Source organism: Triturus cristatus, chromosome 4_2, assembly GCF_964204655.1.
Source record: "Triturus cristatus chromosome 4_2, aTriCri1.1, whole genome shotgun sequence".
Lineage (NCBI taxonomy): Eukaryota > Metazoa > Chordata > Amphibia > Caudata > Salamandridae > Triturus > Triturus cristatus.
Window position 1 is genome coordinate 905,040,407 of NC_140586.1, and position 16,281 is coordinate 905,056,687.

The following is a 16,281-nucleotide window of genomic DNA, read 5'->3' on the forward strand; positions in this document are numbered from 1 at the left end:
TTACAATGCGGCGCACCATGGTGCAAGGAGGGGAAGATGCGTGACGCATCTTGTGGCGTACGGGTGGCGCATTGCTGGAGTCGAGTCGCAAGCGCAACTCAACTCCTGCAATGCACAGGGGCCGCCCATACTTAACGCGGTGCGTCACTCCTTACGCCTGCTTCAAGCAGGCGTAAGGATTTGCCGCAGCAGCGTCGTAAAACTGACTCAGTGAAATCCTGTAGATTTCACTGCGTCAGTTTTACGGGGCTTTCCTGCGAGGAAACGCCCCCCCTGCGACAGAACGCCCACATGAAACCCGGCTGGCTGTTTCAAAATGTCAGGCGCGCGGTGCACGCAATGATTTTCACAAAGTTTTATCAATTTGAGATGTAAAAATTTTTTGTGAAGGTCTGCATATCGTTCATTTACTTTTGAATTATGTCACAAGAACAACAAATTCTGATTTGTGTGAAAAGGCCGTGCAGGGTCAAACCACGAATTTCTTCAGCTTCTGCTTTAATTTTTCAGCCGTGAAAAATTCAACCAATGCAAAAAAAAAAAGAAAACTGTTTCGTCTCTCCTCGCTGGACTCAACTAGAAGAAAAATTGTTGGTTCGACCCTTCCCCCCCACCACTTTCTTTCCTCCCTTCGTGCGGGACACCGGGAGCCTCGCATAGAGAGTCCAGAGCCTTCACTTGTAGACAAGCACACAGAGTCGGCCTCTGGCGGTGACCTTTAAAGGTCACCGATGCTGTCGATAGCCCGTCGCGCGCTCCGAGGCGAGGCCGTCGCTCTCCGCGCGCGGGGGATTGATTTTTAGCACGCCTGCACGAGGCAGATCTGTAAGAAGTGATACATAGCCGCCCTTGCTAAATTACCAGTGATGGGCAGACACTGGAATTAAGGCAATGAGGTGAAACCGAGCAATTACATTCAAATAAAAGCGACTGGAAATTCAATTTCTCGTTCTGGTACATATCCACGGGGAGCAGGGTGGGGGTGAAAGAGATCTGGGTGTATATCTGTTCTGTGAGAAGGGGGGGGGCGAGGGAGTGGGGGCAGAGGTGTGATAGGTTTGTGAAAAAAACACCTGAGGGCTTTGTTATTCCATGGAGCAGTTCATATCGGATTTTCAGACTTCTGTAGCCGATACATCATTTACGGTGTGCGCGTAGGGAACTGTGGGGCATATTTACTAGGACGGCGATAAATAAACACAAAGCGCGCTTAGCGCTTGTTTATTTATCGCCGTCTATCGCTGGAATTTATCGCCCTGGTAACGCGTTATTAACAAGGCATTACTCCAGGGCGATAATATTCCAGGGAAAGGGGCCAACATCGCTGGAAAACCAGCGATGTTGCACCCAAAACAGAGATAGTCTTGGTGATACGACCCTGTGGTCGTATCACCATAATCCACCTCCCATGTTAGCTATGCCTTAGTCAGGAATTTAACAGACGTTAAATTCCTGGCATAGTTAACGGGATTTAAAATATCGCTACCCCTCGTTGATGATATCACGAAGCTGGGGTAGCGATATTTTCCCATGGTGTTTTGTCAGGCACGCCTCCTTTGCATCTCATTAGAGATGCAAAGCGAGGCGTGAACAAAACGGGAGCTGAATTAAGGAAACACGCGCTAGCGTGTCCTTGCAAATAATGCAATATAATTATTGTCGCTTTTCGCCCATAAACGGATGCTAAAGCGCCGATAATTATATCTTCAGCCCTTGATGATATGCCCCTGTGCTCTTAGGCACAAGGCTTTTGGGTTCAAATGCTGACACTTCATATTGTGAAATAAAATGCACCATTTTCGCATCCATCGTGAGTGCGTTCTATTTTCCGCGATAACAGAAGAGGGGAGGTAGATTTGGTTAGACTGGCACCCATGCCCCAGAATGCACCGCATGCATTATGGTACATGCAGTCCATGATTTGCGCTCCCCGCAGTGTCACACTACAGTCAACACTGAGGGGAGAGCAAATCATAAACTACTCAACGCTGAAGGGAGCAAACTTTTCTGGGATATGATGTTATGTCCAGCCACACCCCTTTCCCTGCTCAAACTGATTTTCATGACCTCCTCTACCATTTATCACACATTCCTAATGTTCCTTTTTGTAAAAAATTGTATTCCGTCTCACTGGTTACACTTCATCCGGCCCGAGCCGGAGAGTTTGGCTGGAGCCGGAGAGTATGGCTGGAGCCGGAGCGTACAGCCCAGGTGCGGAGATTCCGGCCCAACTGCGAACGTAAAGATATCACTCCTAAATGACCTCTGTGAATTCCAAAAGTGGTAAAGTTATACTTTTGTCTCAGATTGCCTTTGTGAATCAGGCCCATGGGCTGTAGGTGGTTCAGCTTGGTTAAGTATTGGTCTACCATCAAGTTGAACTTCATCTCGAGTCAATGCACCTAACGAGTTCAGTTTCCCCTTAGGTATGCTTCATTGCGCCTGCATACCTTTTGGTTTGGACTCTGCAGCCCCAGTGTTCCAGTGGATCATGTGTAACATGCTCAAGAACGTCAAAGGTGTAGCCATCTTTCACGATAACGTGCTTATTTTTGCTTCCGATAGCATAATGCATGATTGCATTTTGGAAAATGTACTTTACATTTTCAAAGAATATGGTGTAGAAAAGTGTGAATTTCTGAAAAACAGCTTGGAACACCTAGGTAATGTCATTTCCAATGACGGTAATTCAACCTAAACCTGGCTGAGTCAACGCTATCCCTGATTTTTCACTATCCACTTACAGAACAGGTATAAAATCTTTCTTAGGTTTGTGTGAATTTTATTCTCTTTTTATCCCCGATTATGCATTTAAAATAAGACCGATGAGTATCCTTCTAAATGTAACTTTTATGTGGGATGAGGAGTGTCAAAAAGCTTTACAGTGGGTAAAAATACAACTAGTAGTGTGAAAGCTTTGAAATCAAATGATCCCATATGACCCCACACTTACATGTTGTTTGACTGTTGATACCGGTGATTATGGTTTGGATACCATAAAAATGCAGATGATAAATTCACTGTTGGTTTTGTTTTGAGGGTTCTCAAAACTACTAAAGTCCACTACTTAGTAATTATAAAATAGCTCTTACCTTCTAGGTGGGCTACAAAAAAATTATGCAGCTATGCATGGGGCAAATCGTTTGTTTTCCAAACCGATAACACACCGTTGGTCTACATTCTGAGTGGGGTAAATGTGAAGAACAATACCCCTAGAACTGCAAGACTGTCAACTAGACTTCATCAATATCATTTTGATCTTGTTCAAAATCCAGGTGGTAGAAATGCCAGAGAACACTACTTTTCCAGGTTGCAAAACAGCTGTGGCACGGGGTGGGGTGTGATGTTGAGAATGCTGGATCTGACGACAGCTTTGAGAAATGTTTGATTGCCTTGTCTTAATGCTTTTGCATGTCCGGAAGTGGAATGGAGGAGCTCAAAAGCTCAATGAACTCCGCTCCGTTTTATCCCAATTAATAAAACAGAAACATCACCTACCTTTGGTAAAACAACAAGTATCTCCATCTCTACATGCTAAAATGCATATAGTCATCTAAAAAAAAAGTGAAAATGTAAATATAAGAAGCAGTGAGAGAGGTGATGATTTTGGGGTCCTCCCTAACTTAGGGAGAGAACCAAGCAGATGCCTTGAACACAAAGAGCACATCATGCTGGTGAACGATTCGGTGGTGGTCCCATCCTCCTAGGACCACCCCAAGCACAGTTATGGGCAAAAATACAATCCCAACCAAAGGCCGTGCAAAGCATTATGGGACGAGATTCTAGAGTGCAGAGAATATTATAGTATCCAATATCAAAACATTCCTCAAGGGGCAGCAAATCTCCAGGCTCAGCTGAGAGATAGTACTATAATATTCACTGCATTATAGAATCTGGCCACATAATGCTTTGCAGGGCCTTTGGTTGGGATCGTATTTTTGCCCATGACTTTGCTTGGGGTGGTTGTAGGAGGATGGGACCACCACCAAATTGCTAAGCATGATGTGCTCTTTGTGTTCAATGCATCTGCTTGGTCCTCCCCCTAGGTTAGGGGGGACCCCAAAATCATAACCTCTCTCATTGCCTGATGTTTTTCAAAGGTCAATTTTGTGAAATTATAATACACTTATAAGCATGTAAAGGTAAAGTTGTTTTATCAAAGTGTTGTGGGTGCAGTAACTAACTCCGCTATGTGGGGGAGTTGGAGTTTTTGCATGAAGTTCGTGTTATCAAAGTAATGCATAGGTAGCAAATCTTCGTAATCTCTGCTAGCGGAGCGGAGTTCATTGCCCACGGCTGCCAAGAGCGGTGGCTTAAAGAAAAAAATCTCAACAGTGAGCTTCAACTTTGTGCTAAGGTAGCTGAAGAACTATCAGTAGAGCATGGTTTGGTTTTGAGGTTAGACAAACTGTTTCCCGTTTCTATCCTTAGACCAACTTGAATCAATAAGGCTGTGAAGGGCATTTGAGATCAATCCTAACAAAATGTAGATTGTTAGTCATTTGGTTTCCCCACATAGATAAAGACATTGAGCAGGTAGTGAAGAATTGCGTAACTTATGCTAGGAGTGATAAGTTCTTAAAGGTATCCCCACCCCCTCTGAAATGAAACCTATTGATGTGTCTCCTGGGCCTTGGAGGAACAGTGACACTGAATCTATGGGTCCCCTTAACTCCTTATCTCATCACACATGCTTCATCTCGGTAATCCTACTACTCCAAGGAGTCCTGAAGAAGGATTGTTAATGAGCTCAGTTGCAAACTTGTTATTAACTTTATGAAAGATGTGTTCGTTAGGGAAGGTTTCCCTGAGACAGTGGTCTTAAAGAATGAAGTCCAATGTGTGAGTACAGAGGTAGAAAGTTTAATCAAAACAAGTGGCATGAAACATATGTAAAGCTCATTATACCACCCTCAGACCAATGGGCTTGTAGAACGCAATAAACAGAGTTGTCGGTGACTGCATACACTGGGCCATAAGTAATAAATGTGTTGCCACTAAAATCATCAGAGCAATGTTGTTGTTTTTTTTAGAACTGCACCACATTCTTCCACCAATATTTTAGACTGAGTCGATGAGAGGAAGAAAAGCCACAGATGAGTTTCATCTGGACTGGATTTTAAAGTGGCTCAGGAGGTGTACATTTGGCTCCACTTGATTCACTAGTTAGAAGAAGTGCATTAGATGCCAGACCAAACAGAAATTCTAGTATGAAGAAAGGAAGCAGGTCAAGGAGGTGGCTCTTGTGAAAGGGGATCTGGTTTACAAAGAAAATCGTTTAATACAAAAAGAAAAACAGAAGACAAGAAGGTCTGTGAACCTGTTATTGTTGAAAAAGTTTGTGCTAGTGCAGCCAGAGTGAGTGGTGGTCATTGGTGGAATATCTCTTTGATTATTAATGGGAACCTGACATTTCTGTTGATAGGCAAATGTATGATATGGCAGAGAGCTTTTCTTTAGAAAAGCCTGATTGGCTTGATCCTGGACAAGAGGGCAGCCTTAGCATCCAGTTTCCTCAACTCATGTTAAGGAGGTCTCCTCAACATGATAAACCAGTTAGATTCCGATATTAGTTGTTACCATACCTTTAGCTTCAGTTCTTCCTTTTGTTTTTTATTATGAATTTTTACTTTTCCTTTGGAGCCAGTTTTCAGTTCTCCTTCCTGTGTCCTGTTTCTTAGTTTTGCCGGTCGTACAAAAAAAAAATGTTGTACCTTAATTTGATTTTCTTTGTGAGGGTCTCAACACAAATTGCAATTGTTTACAAAACACACACAAAAACCAACCAACCTTTACATGAAATCCCAACTTGAGTGGAACTGTGCAACCTTTGAATATTTTTCATTGTTTTTGCACGAAATACCAACGTTCATCAGAAGAAAGCATCTTTTTCACATACCCCTCTTCGTAGCCATCCATCTACAATCCCACCTTGATGGCCATGCCCTCGTACAGTCCGAAAATATGATACCCAAGATGCACCAGAGGGAAAGGAAAAAGAAAGAATGGGGCATATTATCAAGACAGGCGATAAAATTATCGCCGCTTTAGTGGCCAAAAACCTGCAGCTAAAATGGCGATAATGGGCTTGCTAATATGCTCAATGGAATTCCAATTGAAGCTCAGGTTAGATGTCCTTCACATCTAACATGGGCTTCAATTGGAATTCCATTGAGCATATTATCAAGCTCATTATCGCCGTTTTAGCGGCAGTTTTCTGACGCTAAAGCAGCGATAATTTTATCGCCTATCTTGATAATATGCCCCATTATTGTATGTAATCGACTGACGCTGGATAAAGGTATCTCCGCAGGTTGTATGTCAGAATGTCATTGGCAGAGATACTGTCTGACACCACTGTAGTGTTCTAAATATACTTAACAAAAATATTGTCCCCTTGGATGCATATTTTCTATTATTAACTCCAATGGGAGATATTTTGTTGAAGACATTTAGGACAGAATCATTTTCAGACAGGTTTTTGACAATGATTCTGACAATACTGTCCCGCCTCATCCGCCCCTTACATCTGTCAACGACCTTCGACCAAGTCCTACATTTCAACCTTCCACCCCTTGTCCCTGGGTACACATCAATGGACAAACTTTCCTAAGTTTATTCAAGTCCTTAAGTCAGACAAACAACAAAACGTTGACATGGAACATTCATGTTCGCCCCACTGATCGCATACAATGTCTGCCGGGGTTCCATCCTAGCCACACAGCATCTTCATCTGTACACGGAGCCGTAGGAGCTCCACCAGGCAACCATGGTGTTTCCTCCACCCATACACCAAGGTAGGCCAACTATATCTAAATCTATTGTCATCGGATGAGACTCTTTGTTTAAGAACCTGCTAAGGCAATGTTCTTCTATGGACGTCAGCAATATTCCTAAAATCCAACATCACCATGACAACATCCTTTTCCGCCATAGTAAACCTGATCCCTGGCCATCCAAACTAGCTACTCAACATTATTTACTCTACATAAAGTCACGCGCGTCTCTTACTCGAGAGGCACATCAGCAAAGAAGCACACCACGTTTAGCAACAGATGTGACTACTAATGAAAGTCAACCTACCTAGCCTCCTAGAAATGATATGCACTTGTATAAGCTGAAGGTCTTGCATACACAGCTGGATAAAATGTACTCCTCAAGGGTCTCTCGAACACCAACCTTGATCCACTAAAGACATTGTTACAAGCCTAATCCAAGCACATAGAAATATGGCGTCACCACTAGGCCTGGGCGAAAATTTCGTTCCGTTCGCGGAAATTGCGATAATTTGACATTTTCACGTTCCGCGGAGAGCGCGAAAATGTCAAAAATTCCGGTTTCCGCAGCATGGCGATAATTTATTTCTTGCTCGCGCTGTAAAATGATACATTCTCGCGCGCGCGCGATCGCCTTACCTGAATCCCTGCGTTCGCCGACAAGTTTTCTTGATCCGGTCGCGTTCTCCATGAGATGTTGTATTGTTTTTAGCCATTTGCGCTGTCTCGCGACAGTTCGCGTCCGCAGTGACGTCATGCGTCGCGCGATCACGTCTTTCTTCTCGCGATCATGCGCCGCGAGACAACTCAAAACAAGATGGCCGCGCCCGCAAGCAACCACTTGGGTAAGTTGGCGACCCGCAACCATGCAGAAAATCTCGCGAACATGCCGGAAAAAAACTTCCGCATCTTCGCGATATTTCCGCTTGTTTGCGATAATTTTAAACATTTTCGCGATAGTTTGCGGAAGTGGATTTCGCAAATTCCGCCCACCCCTAGTCACCACAACCCTGAAAGAACTGTGCTGGCTCCTTCTGTTGTCCAGGTTTCATTTCAAAACCAGAAGTAGGATTGAGTAATAATGTCTATGATGATTTCTGAACCACATTCACAGAGTCAAATGGTGCCAAGACTTAAAAACAAAATAATTCAACTAACAAAACCTGCAGTTCTACTTCTATAGTGCAGGACTATGGAGCAACCTCCTGCTAGACATCAGACTAGCTCTATCACTCTTATATTTTAGGAAAGAACCGAAGACTCTACTTAATTATGGGTGGGCACGATCGAGGAAATTCGCTTCACTTTGCCTAAGTAAAGTTTTCAGAGTATACTCAGCTTTGACCAGATCATTATATTAAAACTCACCCAACCTCTGTGTACAGAATTTACTGGCACAGGATATCTTGTAGGAGGGGCACCAGAGCTAGAAAAACCAGAGATAAGTTGTTGCAACCCTGCCCCATGCAGCAATGAAGTAGGTGGAGGGTGACATTGACATTGTGAGGGGTGAGGAGTGTGGGGCATGCAAGCACAGACAAGAGCTTTGATGGAGGCAACCAGCAGAGGCAAGTGCAGTAGCAGGAGGGGAGCCAGGGCAGAAGAGGAGAGATAAGGTGCTGGGGGTCAGGCCAAAATAAAAGGTGTGACATTCGTACAGAATACTCAAAGGAATATTTTCTATGTGTAAAACCATAGCAGGCTTCTTACCAGGATACACGGACTCTCTCCCACCTAGGTGGCATGCTTCACCATTAGGTCATGGTCCACTTTTGGTGGGCTGCTCAATACCCAAAGTGATTAACACAAGGAGAATGTGTTTGCTACTTGTATGGAGTTCCATTTTGGTATGATTTGGGGACAGGAGCATAGTAGCAATACTTTACTTGACCATGAGGATACCATGGTCTTGCTCCCAGTGGGGCCCTTTCTCCTCAGAGTTAGGGTCTGAAGAGTTGCCAGACTATCCAGGTTAGTATACCCGCCCAGTCCATGTATATGTGTTACAACTGTTATATATGTGTGTTCCATTTTTTTGCTCTACTGTTCAGAATATTCATATCCTTCCAGACGGCTATAATTAGATTAGGACTTCCACTGACTGGTCCTGATGGAGGCCAAAGATGGACAATATGGCAGAAACATGTTGACCACTTTATAATTCACGACTTTAGGGATAATTATTTCCCATAATTCCTCTTTCGTTTTTAATCTTACTGCAGTTAATAATTGTAAAATTGCTTCTATACTGTTGTAAGTGATATTAAACAATCACTTCTACCCTTCCGAAAACGATCTTCAGGCATAGTTTTAACAGGCATCTTTTTGAGAAGAGAACAATCTTCAAAAAGTGTTCCTTGTATGGGACCCATTGGTGATTGCACACTGAATAATAGAGAGGTAAGTAGAACTTTGAATTTGCTCATGTAATAGAACACAGAAAGTGGAATCTTTATATGGGGGTTCTATGAATGAGGATTGGAGCGGTCATTTGTTAGTGGCAAGTTAGTTAGTGGCACATGCTGGTGCCGCTCCTTGCATGGATCATCTTTATGTAATAAATAACCAACTTTACATCCTTACCATATGGAAGACCTCCTGCTTTCCAATATTGGCGTCGAGGTTGGGATGGAGTGGGATGAGTGATTGTTTTGAATGGCCGAAGCAATATATAATGCATGGCTGTCTGTTGAGATCATGGAGTCAGTGACAGAGATGACACCTGGATGTTCAGTGGTTACTGGACTTCTTTGAAGCTGCAATTGTCTGAACAAGGGGCCTTAAGATGTGCTGTTCGGCCGCGTTGATATCCAGTTGTCTACAGACAATCAGATTTGCTGATGTGTAAAGCATAGTGTGCACAGTGTGACCAGTCTAGTATTCCTGAGAGGGATTGGCCATATTGAGTCCATCAGAAGTGTGTCGACACTAGTGGTGATTGTGTGATGATGCTTAGGAGAGCATCCATTTTTTGTTGTTGCAAGCATAGGGCGTTATTTACAAGCCTCTTGCGCCACTTTTGCGTAATTTTTAACATGGGAAAAGTGACATACGGGTGGCGCAAGGGGCTTGTAAATAAGCCCCATAGTGTGCATTGTGTTCCTGGTCTAGCGTTCCTAAGAGGCATTGATGTTAGTGATTATGGCATAGTTACGCTTATGCCAGCAGCCATTCTCTTACATTTGGATTATGATGGATATGGAGGTTGTCCTTCTAGTCGAGGCTGTGACGTGTCATCAATGTCTTTCCCTCTTGAGTAGCAAAATTGAGGACTCCTGCTGTGAGACAACGCTTCCAGTGGCAGCTAATATCTCGGCTACGGCAGCAATGTTGAGGTCTCCTGCTGTGAGACAACGCTTCCAGTGGCAGCTAATATCTCGGCTACGGCAGCAATATTGAAGTCTCCTGCTGTGAGACATCGCTTCCAGTGGCAGCTAATATCTCGGCTACGGCAGCAATGTTGAGGTCTCCTGCTGCGAGACAACGCTTCCAGTGGCAGCTAATATCTCGGCTACGGCACCAATGTTGAGGTCTCCAGCTGTGAGACAACGCTTCCAGTGGCAGCTAATTTCTTGGCTACGGCAGCAATGTTGAGGTCTCCTACTGTGGATCAATACTTCCATTATATACCTTGTACGTCACAGCTGAGTTTATACCTTGCGATCCACAGCAAATAAATGTACACGGACTGGAGGTATTATAGGTGAGACACTACTCTGCTGATTGGCACACCGCTGGCCAATTACAATAGCTGTTAGCATCTTCCAGCTAATAACTATAACTGTGTCATGGCGGTGATTAGCGCCGGGACGCCTCTTAGCCGAGGCAGCTGTCGCGCTCTATAAATCCGGCTAACATAACATAACATAACATGTCTGAGGCAGTGAGAATCTTCGCCCGCCCCTTTTCCACCAGTACCAGTCTGCATGCATGCCTAGCGGGCGGAACTAGAACGCCACAATGATGCCGGTGCAGGGCCAGGCTCCGCCGGCATGATTACGATGCCAGCGGTAGCCAGACTTTACGCGGCAGTGGAACCGCCATGGAAAGGCATGCAGAGAATGTCTCCGGGGGCCCATTGCGGGCCTCCAATGTGTTGGGGGGTGTGTGGGTACACTGGGGGGTCCCTGTACCGGGAGGCAGGCACTGTGCAGTGCCTGCCACGCAGTACAGTGACATGCATGACATGCTCCTTTTCACACTGCGGCGGTGCTGCTGGCAGCAGCAACCGCTGCAATGTTAATCACCAGAATCCGACCGCCGCGGTCGGATTTCGACTGCGAAGCATCCTAATTGGACCGGCGGTTATGCCGTGGTCCTTGTGGGCGGTCGGGGAGAATTTCCGACCGCCATCCTAATAGGCTCCTAAGAAGTGAGAGTGGCCGCAATACACATGCAAGAGCCATTGGTGCACGGAAGGATATCAGATACAAGAATACAGCTGTAGAGGTGAAGACAACTGAAGGGGGATACAAGAATAAAGGTGGAGAGAAGTCAAATGAAGAGGGGAGTATACCCGTTAAAGGGTTGTTGTGTTTCAGATGAGGTTTGAGTAGCCATTTGACCAATTATAAAATGTGCCAAGCTTTGAACAAAGTATGTAGCCCATGCAAGAAAAAAGGGCATTTTAGCAGAGTATGCAAGAATATGGGCAAAAAGGTAAATCCAGTTGTGGAAGATGTTATGGATGAGGAGAGTGCTTACAGGGTGTGGTAGTCAGTGTGTAAGGTAAACAAGCATGTATAGGTAAGAAGGTTACAAAATTATATAGTATGTATCGATTGTGAACACTTTGAGACTATGGTAGATTAGTGTGCATGGTATAACATCATGGGGAAAAATATGTTTCTGCGCCAACTCTGGTGGAAAACTACAACTAATATTCAAGAAAGCACAAACATTGTACTGCATTTTCCATAATGCTAAGGGGCAAACTGTGCTTGATGTAAGGCAGTGTGCTCCCATCCCTCTTCCGTTTAAAAATGCTCCCTTGAGCCAGTGAGCTGATAAGCTTTAGGAGAAGCACCTGTGCACCAGTGAGAGGTACTGACAGCTGAGAGGACTGTGGCATCATTATAGGCAACCCCTGATGTAGTTCGTTTTTCTGATCTCTACTGATGAAGGATAAAATCCCAAAACACATGTCTAGAGATGGACAGAACTATCTGCACCAACTCTGGTGAAAATCTGCAGATAATGTTCGAGTAAACAAACATTGTACTGCATTTTCCATAATGCTAAGGGGTGAACTGAACTGTGATATAAGGCAGTGTGCTCCCATACTCCTTCTGTGGATTGTGGCCCGGCAGGATGCTATGTGAGCCTGATGCAACTCCAGGTAGCTATTCTGGTCACAAGATTCCTATGTAAGGAATTATGTGGGCAGATATTGAATTTGGTTCCAACAAATGTCATGTGTATGTTGCTAATAAGGGAGCCATGATTCTAGGGAGGCCACATATATTGGAACTGGGGATAAAAATTTATCTGTGCATCATCCTCTGTATATGTTGTGCATATGAAGCAGATGGGAAGTGGAAAAAATTGGGACATTGAATGTGGATATTAAAGTTAAAAAAGATTACACTGATGTATTCTGTGATCAATTGGGTAGGAGGGAAACATTCAAGCATAAAATAATTTTACATGGCGATGCTCCTTTTATCAGACAGAAACTGAGGAATGTGCTATTAAACTACATGGATTAATTGAAGGGCATTTTGCAGGATCTATGTGAGAAAGGAGTTATTGAGTCGGTGGAAAGTTCTGATTGGGTTTCACCGGTGGTGATTTCCCTTAATGCCAATGGGGAGTTACTTCTGTGTGTGGACTTGAGGTCTCTAAATATTGCAATATGGGTAGATACATTCCCATTTCCTATTTTGCAAGAACTAGCTTTGTCAATTGGGAATGCCACTATGTTTTTGAAAATGGACATTATAAGTGCATGCCATCAAATTGAGTTAGAAGAAGAGTCAAGAAATTGCACAGCCTTCATAACCTCTAGAGGCATGTGTCAATATCGTAGGATGCCTTTTAGGCTTGTGAGTATATCTGCAGTTTTCCAAAGAGAAATGACCAGGATTGATTCAGCAATTCAAGGAACTAAAGTATTCCGGAACACCATTTTCATTTTTGGTCAAGAAAAGTGTTCTCATGATAAAGCCTTACAATTGGTCATGTTGGCACTCAGAGATAAAGGGCTGACTGTAAAAAATGAAAAGATTGTTCTTTGGGAAGCAGCAGGTAGAATATCTAGTGCACATAATTTCTAAAGAGGGGATTCAACCTAAGATTAATCAAGTGGAAGCTATTTTAAAAGCACCAGAGCCAAAGAAGAAGAATCAGTTGATGTCACTCTTGGGCCTTATGGAATTTAATTGGCGTTATGTGGAAAGCTATTCATCCAAGCTGGAACTCTTGTGGATCTGGTTAAAAACAGAATGTTAAATTTGTCTGGTCACAAGAACAGACAAAGTGCTTTAATGTGATTAAAGAAGACATTTTGGTGGCCCCCATTTTGAAATCTTTTGTAAGGGGGCTGAATGTCTATTATCTGTGGATGTGGGTAGTTATGGTGTTGGTGCGGTTTTATCGCAGAAGAATGAGAGTGCTACATGGATTGCAGCGTAAGCTTCCCTCACCTCAACACAAATTGCGCGCAATGACTCAGTCATTGAGAAAGAGCTACTTGCAGCGGCATGGGCAGCGGAACGCTTTCGGATGTATGTCTGGTGAGAAACAATTCAAGATATGTACTGTTCACAAGCCTTTGGTCAATATTTTAAAACCTGAAGGGGGAACAATTTGACAGCAAAGCTGGCAAGCCTAGAGTCTAAAATTCAAATGTTCCATTATGAGATTCTATATGTACCTGGTAAAATCAATACAATTGCGGATGGCTTATCGAGGTTACCTAGGGACCGTTAGGACGAGTGTGTAATGAATGATGATGAGTGTGAGGTGGCATTTACTGATGAGGATTTTGTGTGGTGTGGAGATGGTGCCAGTGGAGGAGATCAGGAATTAACAGAAGGTATGTGGATACGACAAATGGGAAGAGATGTCATCGTGGAGACAGTGAAATGGTACATTTTTGGTGGTTGGCCCAGAGAAGGGCAATAGCAAGGTGATTTTAGTGCATATTGTAAGACAAGAGATAAATATTCTGTGTGCAAGGGAATAATTTCGGGAGGGGACAGGATTGCACCTCGCCTAGATGGACTGCATGATTGTATCATGAAATATTGGACATAAGGGGCATGGTGGTATGTCAAGTATGCAAAGAAGTATTTAGGAAAACGTTTGGTAGCCAGGATTGGATGCTATGGTGGACTGTTGGGTGAGAAATTAGAAGGCTTGTAGCACAAGTGACAAAGTGGTTAAACCTTTGAACAGACCTCTAACAATGGCAGAATCACAGGATGGTCCATGGCAGAAACTGGCCATTGATTTCAGTGGCCCTTTTTCTACATTGGTTTCAAAAGTAAACTATGCCATAGTACTTGTTGACTATTATTCGAAATGGCCAGAGGTGAGGATGGTGAATAGTGTATCTATGGATGCGGTGATTGAATTTCAGGAATATGTATTTTCACGGGAAGGTGTTCCGGAAGTATTGGTTTTGGATAATGGAATGCAAGTTACATCTTGCAAGATGCAAAAGTTTTTGATGAACTCTGGTATTAAACATGTGAAAACAACATTATATCACCCAGAAGGAAATGGTCAGGTAGAGCATTTTAATAGAGTGGTAAAGTAGGCCATCCAGTGTGCCCTTACATCTGGGTTGCAATGGAACAAACTGTTACTGGAGAGATTGTTATCTTACAGTTACTCCCCATTCTGTCACAGATAAAATACCATTTGAATTATTAAGGGGATGGAAACCATCTACTAATTTGGTGCTGTTGTGGTTAAAGAGGAAGAATGAGAATTTAAGTATTGTGGAACGAGATCAAAACATGAGAAGGAGAGTAGAAACTTTATGGGAACGCACCAAACTGCAACGGAACAGTGATACTAAATGACCTGTGGCGGAAGTTGGGCAATATGTGTGTGTAAGCAAACCCATGTTTGTTGAGAAGGGTGCAGCTAATGGGTCTGAACAATTCAAGTTGATAAAAGAGTTTGGTAGTGCTATGAATTTAGATGATGGAAAACTGTGGAATTTACAATGAGTGAGTTCATGTGGTACAAAGAGAAGTAGGTCTATGACTTGGGATGTTTCTAAGGGGGACATCAATGATGGTAGTGATTATCTTTGGGGGAAGGATGTTGTTGTGGAGGTGTTGACAAGTGGAGATGGTAGAGGAAGCTGTCATGTTGTAAAACGTAGAGTTAATGATGCGGAGAATATGCTCCAGGTAATCTGCACTTCGGGCAGAAATTCCAGCCCGAGTGTGGACATAAAGATACTACTCATAACTTACCTTTGTGAATACTGAAAGCCGTAAACGTAGACTTTTAGTCTGTGGTTACTTTTATGAATCCACAAAAGTCATAAACTTAGACTTTTGGTCTAAGGTTACCTTTGTGAATACCGAATGTTTTAAACTTAGACTTTTAGTCTAAGTTTACCTCTGTGAATCGGGCCCATAGGGGGGTAAACTGCCTTAAGCACAGTTTTGCTTCCCTTTGGCCTACAAAGCCCAGTGACATATCAAAATGGGATGGAATCTGTGTGAAAAAAACTAATCTGTACAACCATGGGTTATCCAGAACTGTCATATTTCTCTGGTTCAGCTCAGGATCAGAGCCCAGGCCGTTTTCATCCTGCTGTGCCAAGTTAATTACATTTCTCTCCAGCAGCAGGAACAAAGGACACCCCACACAACAGGAGTAATCAACAGTACTTCCTTCAACTCTTGAGGAGGGAAGTGTGGGCATTAAAATCTGCATCTGTGAATTACCTGCCAGACTGCAACAGGGCTGGGGAACAGCCCAGGCCCACTGAACAAAGGAGGCAGCCCAGACAACTGGAGCCAACGCAGGAGGGGCCTGCTCTTCGAACCTTTGGTGGGAAAGGTCATGGCAGTGATGTCAGTGAGGGGCGGAGCTGAGACCCCAGGAGCAGATGTGATCAGTAACTCCTGGATGATGCCATCTTGAACTATCCCAGCATGCTGTGCAGGAGGGGTTGGGATATGGGTTTAGAGGTGCATGGCACCTTAGGATTGGTTAGGGATGTCTGCCTACTAGAACCTTCCACCCTCCCTTTAAAAACTCTTGCACATGGGGAGGCTCTCTCTCTCTCTTGGTTGTTGTTTTTGCACTCTTTGCTGCTGGACCCTGGGGCTGCCATGGACAACTGAAAGAATGAACCCCCTGATGCCCAAAAAGACCTAAGGCCTATGACCCAGCTGACCCAGGACTAGTGGATCTTCCAAAGGGCCAGTAAGGCTGGACCACATATACCCCTTGTGGACCAGTTGAGTGAAAGCCCTTAACTTCTGCGCCCAGAGATAAAGACAAGGAGAAAGGCTGGCACAGGAAACCCGAAGAA

The 16,281-nt window shown here is 43.8% G+C and overlaps 1 long non-coding RNA gene across 2 annotated transcripts in view; it reads right to left on the minus strand.

Moving 5' to 3' along the window:
* LOC146835386 (uncharacterized) overlaps positions 1 to 16,281 on the minus strand; it is a 105,315-nt gene that overhangs the window by 58,470 nt on the left and 30,564 nt on the right. The gene's annotated exons all lie outside the window — the stretch shown is intronic.